The following is a 6429-nucleotide window of genomic DNA, read 5'->3' as shown; positions in this document are numbered from 1 at the left end:
TGATTAGGTCATGAGGACTGAGGCTTTCATAAATGGGATTAGTAACTTTATAAGAGAGATCCTTCACCCCTTCTGCCACGTGAGGACACAGTAAAAATAAGGGTCTATAAACCAGGAAGTGAGCCCACACCAGACACTGGATCTGCCAGCACCTTGATCTTGGACTTCACAGCCTGCAGAACTGTAAGACATAAATTTTTGTTGTTTATAAACCACCCAGTCCATGGTATTTTGTTAGAGCAGCTCTAGTGGACTAAGACAAAGGGTACAGCTTATAAAGCTGGGTGTGGCAATAACTTACTTCTAAGTTTTCAGGATAGCTAGCACATTGCCAAGGCCATCATTAGTGCTCAGTTCATCTGATTGATTAATTGGTTCAGCTGATACTTACAATTGCTCCCTGAAGCTGACTAAATAAATATTAGAACACAAGGAAAGTGAGGCACAGAGAGGTTAAGTGTCTTTTTTTAAATGACACAGTTAAGCCCGAAGCCGCACCCACCCTGGCTGCAAGGGTTGCCGGGACAACCCCCATCTTCTTTAGGTGCGTTGGGCAAGCCGCCAGGTGCTGGGGACGGGAGACGTTGCTGTCGCTGTTAGTGACCTGTGGCGTGTCTCTGTGGGACCGGGAACTTAAAGATAGCCAGAATGGCAGAAAATGGTGATAATGAAAAAATGGCTGCTCTGGAGGCCAAAATCTGTCATCAAATCGAGTATTATTTTGGTGACTTCAATTTGCCATGTGACAAATTTTTAAAGGAACAGATCAAACTGGATGAAGGCTGGGTACCTTTGGAGATAATGATAAAATTTAATAGGTTAAACTGTCTAACAACAGACTTCAATGTAATAGTAGAAGCATTGCGCAAATCAAAGGCAGAACTCATGGAAATAAGTGAAGATAAAACTAAAATTAGAAGATCTCCAAGCAAACCCCTCCCTGAAGTGACTGATGAGTATAAAAATGATGTAAAAAACAGATCTGTTTATATTAAAGGCTTCCCAATTGATGCAACCCTTGATGACATAAAAGAATGGTTGGAAGATAAAGGTCAGGTACTAAATATTCAGGTGAAAAGAACATTGCACAAAACATTTAAGGGATCAATATTTGCTGTATTTGATACCATTGAATCTGCTAAGAAGTTTGTCGAGGCCCCTGGCCAGAAGTACAAAGACACAGACCTGCTAATACTTTTCAAGGAAGATTACTTTGCAAAAAAAATGAAGAAAGAAAGCAAAATAAAATAGATGCTTAATTACGAGCTAAACAAGAGCAAGAAGAAAAACAAAAGTTAGCAGAAAATGCTGAAATAAAATCTCTAGAAGAAAAGATTAGCTGCTTGCTGAAATTCTCAGGGGACTTAGATGATCAGACGTGTAGAGAAGATTTGCATATCCTTTCCTCAAATCATGGTGAAATAAAATGGATAGACTTTGTCAGAGGAGCCAAAGAGGGAATAATTCTGTTTAAAGAAAAAGCTAAGGAAGCACTGGATAAAGCAAAAGACGCAAATAATGGTAACCTACAATTAAGGAACAAAGAGGTCACCTGGAAAGTACTAGAAGGAGATGTGGAAAAAGAAGCATTGAAAAAAATAATAGAAGATCAACAAGAATCCCTAAACAAATGGAAGTCAAAAGGTCGCAGATTTAAAGGAAAAGGAAAGGGAAATAAAGCTGCCCAGACTGGGTCTGCTAAAGGAAAAGTACAGTTTCAGGGCAAGAAAACTAAATTTGATAGTGATGATGAACATGATGAAAATGGTGCGTCTAGACCAGTAGAAAGAGCAAGAGAAGAAACAGACGAAGAACCTGCATCAAAACAACAGAAAATGGTGCTGGAGACCAGTAATTTAGTAAACATTTTTTATTCCTTTTAATTAGATTTTAAGCTGCTTTTGTCTTTGGAGGCTTTTAAAAAGAAAACCGAATTAGGTCCACTTCAATGTGCACCTGTAAGAAAGGAAAATTTTTTTGTTGTTTAACTTGTCTTTTTTTGTTGTTGTTGTTATCCAAATGAGTATTTTTTAATGTATAATTCTGTTTGTGTTCTTTCAGATTATTCAAATATCAAAAGAAACATTCTTCCACTAAATTGCCTTTGTAATATGAGGATGTATTAGTACAAAGTGATAAAATGTATACTGCATAAAAATAAAATTAGTTTATATAAAAAAATTTTTTTAAAAATTAAAAAAAAATAAAATGACACAGTTTGCAGCAGATCTAAGACTAGAAACCTAGTTCATTTCTTTTTCACCTATTCTAGTCTTTGTAGAATTAGCATTTCACAGAGAAAGGTCTCACAGCAAAGATGAAATAAGAAGACTGCCTGTTGGTTTTAGAAAGTCAAGGCACTCCTATGGCTTACTCAGTAGAAGTAACCCATGGTTTCTTGGGTGATGATGAGCCCTTAACTGTGTGCAGGCCCTGTGAAGAGATGATAAGAATAATAGATAACACCCATGGGCATTTTCCTGAGTGTCTGGCTCTATTGTAGGTTTTTGTATACTTTACCTCACTGTGTCCTCACAACAACTTCTCAAGGCAGGGCTCTGAGTTGGAAGACAAAAGCTGAAACTAGAATCCCTACTGAGAAATGCATTCTTCTAAAAGTATTAGACTTACCCTTTCAAAAAAGAGAAATTATAATTGTTTATGAATAGGAGAATCTCAAAGTCCTATGCTCTCCCCATTGGATGGTAAGCATGGTGCTACCAATATGAACTCATAGTATAGGAATCAAGTCTGTGCATTTTGCTTGTTGGTTTAAAATTCAGTTAGGTGACCCTGAATTTCTAGCTCAAGTCAAAATCCATAATTTTACTTGCCAATTTGGCCACCTGGATGAACCCATAGTTTCCTCATACAGAAATTTTGCAGATTGATTTTTTTTTTTACCTGTTGAACATAGCAAACCTCTTCAAAACATAGTAGCTTAAAACAACAATCATATATTTTTAGCTCAGTATCCTGCTGGTGGGTAATTTAGCTTGGGCTAAACTGGGCAGTTCTGATCTTGCTGGGATCAGCTGATTTCACTCATGTGGCTGAAGTTATCTGGCAGTTATTGGGGGGCTGACTGGCCTAGAAGGGACTTTGCTGGTGTGGTAGACTGAATAATGCCCCCTGCCCACTACCAAGATGCTCACTTCCTGGTCCCTGGAACCTGTGAATATATTATTTTATATAGCAAAAGGGATTTTGCAGGTGTGATTAAGTTAAAGATCTAGAGATGGGGGAGTATAGTAGATTATCCAGGTGGGGCCAGTGATATCATCACAAGTGTTCTTATAAGAGGGAGGTAGAGGGAGATACTTCTACAGAAGAGAAGAAGGTGATGTGATGACAGAAGCATAGATTGCAATGATGAACTTTGGAAATGGAGGAAGAGCCCATAAGACAGGGGATATAGTCAGACACTAGAAGCTGAAAAAGCCTCTCCTCAGAGCCTCAAGAAGGAACCAGAACTCCTGACACCTTGATTTTAACTTAGCAAATCTGATTTTGGACTTCTAACCTTCAGAATTATAAGAGAACATTTTTTTGTTGTTTTAAGCCATTAAATTTGTGGTAAATTTGTTACAGCAGCAAAGGAAACTAATACAGCTGAGATAGCTGGAATGACTGGGGCCCCTCTCCAAATACATGTTCTTCCTTCCTGCCTTCCCTCCTCAATGTACATCCTACCCTCGAGCCATACTGAACTGCCAGCAGATCCTATAGCATTGCCATAAAATCTAGAAACATAGATAAGTTTATTTTTTTTATTATTTGTATTTACTTCTGAACATCCAGGCTTACTTTTTTATGGGCTACGTTAAATGTGAAGGTTTATTCAGTGAAAATCAGAGGTGTAATTCATCTAAAGCAATGAATCATAGATGCATATGCAAAGATTGATGGAAATACTTCATTAATGCACTGTATTCATTGTAATTTTGTGCAGCCCATTTAACTGCACTCTTAGTAAGGAGTGCCACATAGAACGTACCATGTGATGTTTTTGAATATGCCATGTATTTTAATGTAATATCAATAATTCACTTGTAAACATTTATATGTACATTTGTCAATGTTTCCAGACATTATGGACACCATGTATAATGCCCGTGATGTTCCATGCTTCCCTGTGTGAGATGCCCTATCCCCCCTTGATGGCTTTACTATATCCTAATTTTCCTTCAGTACTTGGATCAATTAATTTCTTTATGAAACACTTCCCTAACACTCAATCCTAGCGGCTACATTGCCATCAAACCTCCTCCTTATTCCCTTGATCTTTTGAATTTAATGAAGTGTAAAATGAAATGTATTCTATAAAGGATTAATACAGGATACATACCTTAAGCAAAAGTTGACTTCAACATGACAGGTGCTATTATCTCAGGGAAGGTAGAAACAAGTCTAATTGGGGATAAATAAACAGAAAAGCTAGTCCTCTGAGAGTTAAACCGTCCACAAAAGGTAGGTAAGCTCCTCTCAGATAATAGAGAATTACAGAAGTTAAATTATGTGCTTGAGAGAAGCAGTCAATGAAGTCTGTCAGCTGGTTAAAAATAAACCTAGAGATGTCGTCACTATAAATTTATTTTTTATCTAGGGTCTTTCCTTTCCCATTTAAAATCATTCTCAAATCTTACATTTTCTATGAAGTCTTCATCTACTAATATGCATCTCTGTTCAATGTTCACAATTATCTGTACTTTACCCATTTTTTTCTTTTTTCATAAGCATTGGGGGCAGAGTCCTACTTTATCTCTATGATATATTCATAAAGTGCAGGGTGCATTCACAAAGCTTCATATATAATCATAATAACAATAATCTGTATTACAAATGACAGATATAGAATTGCTTTTCCATACCTCAAAATCTCAAATCAGGATAAATAAATCTCTATGCATTTCATTAAAACATTTCTCTCAAATCTGGTTTGTGGAAGATAGATAACAATCTGCCTATTCCTGCAATGTTTTTTTTCATTGAAAATGTGTCTAGCAATTTCTAATACACGCTCACACAAACTTAGTTTGCATTTAGTAAGTAAAGTCAGATGTTTTATAAAAACAGTGAATTGGTTTTGTTTCATCCGCTTGATGGAATATTACATAGCCATTAAATTGATGAATGTGCAGACTATCCAGGTACATGAAAAACAATATACTGTGAGAAAAGTAATACACAGTGTGATGATATGATCCTATCCATTGTGTGCATTGTTTGTTATATGTAAAGCTTGGAAGAGGCCACAGAGCAGTATAAATAGCTGTTTTCCTAGGAAGCTACTGTATTTTTTTTCATATTTGAAGTTTTTAAAGCAAGAGTATTTAGGTTGGGATTAACATATACACACTACTATATATACAATAGTTAACCAACAAGGACCTACTGTATAGCACAGGGAATTATACTCAATATTTTGTAATAACCTATATGGGACAAGAATCTGAAAGAGAATATGTATAACTGAATCACTGTGCTGTACACCTGAAACTAATACAACATTGTAAATCAACTATACTTCATTAAAAATACAGTATTTATTGAAATAAACTTTTACCATACCAGGCATATAGATTCTTATAATTTATGTTATGTCCATACAGATAAAAAGGGAAGTTTAAAGGCAGTTTCTTATCTGTAAAATGAGGACATTGGTTAAGATCATCTCTGGGCTTCCTTTGATCATTCAAAATCAGTCATTCATGATGACATTACTAGGAAGGAGGTTTTCCTCTTTATTTTCATGACTGCAAGAGGAAATTACAAACACTGTCTTTTAGAGTCAGATGGCTTGTTTGAAATCATCCCTCCACCTCCAAATAGCCATTGAATATTTGACCTGGGACAAGTTGCTTACCCTTCCTAAATCTTGGTTTCTTCACCCATAAAATGGAGGTAGGAAAACTTTCCCTTATAATATTCTAGAGAGGACTAAATGAGAAAAAGCATATAAAGCAAGTGCTTTGCTCAGAACCTGGTACGTATTATGCTTTCAGTAAAAGTAGTTATCCACACATATCTTGAGGCCATACCTGATTTACCGATAATTTCTTTTTTCAAAGAAAAGCCCAATGAAAGAATATGCCTAAGAATAGTACTCTGCAACATTTAGGCCATTCTCGATGAAATCTCAATCAACAGGGAGTTTCTTTTCTTTAAACGAAATGATTTCATATATTCAAACTTAATTCATAATGAAAGCAGGTTTTTGCATGATGCCTGTAGTAGGTGACCTTTCTGCCGATGGGGCTTTGTGATAGAGTTGCAGGTATCCTGAGAACACATTGAACATTTTGTGAATTGATTCCTTTTGGTGAAAGGCAGTGGAATTTGGGACTAAAGTCTTTAGACTAGATGAAATGTCAATCACGGTGCATTCAACATTTAAATATTTGAATAGATCACTTGTGAGCTTTGTCA

General features: G+C 36.2%; 1 pseudogene across 1 annotated transcript; it reads left to right on the top strand.

The window, feature by feature from the left end:
* Window positions 1–570: 570 nt before the first annotated feature.
* Window positions 571–1855, top strand: LOC114891008 (annotated as a pseudogene). Its single transcript, XR_003792405.1, has one exon. The product of XR_003792405.1 is annotated as a lupus La protein homolog pseudogene (transcript).
* Window positions 1856–6429: the final 4574 nt, after the last annotated feature.

Source organism: Monodon monoceros, unplaced genomic scaffold (assembly GCF_005190385.1).
Source record: "Monodon monoceros isolate NGI ecotype Baffin Bay Population unplaced genomic scaffold, NGI_Narwhal_1 Super_Scaffold_11, whole genome shotgun sequence".
Classification (NCBI taxonomy): Eukaryota; Metazoa; Chordata; class Mammalia; order Artiodactyla; family Monodontidae; genus Monodon; species Monodon monoceros.
The sequence above is the reverse complement of the archived record's forward strand: the minus strand, read 5'-3'. Positions and strand labels throughout refer to the sequence as shown.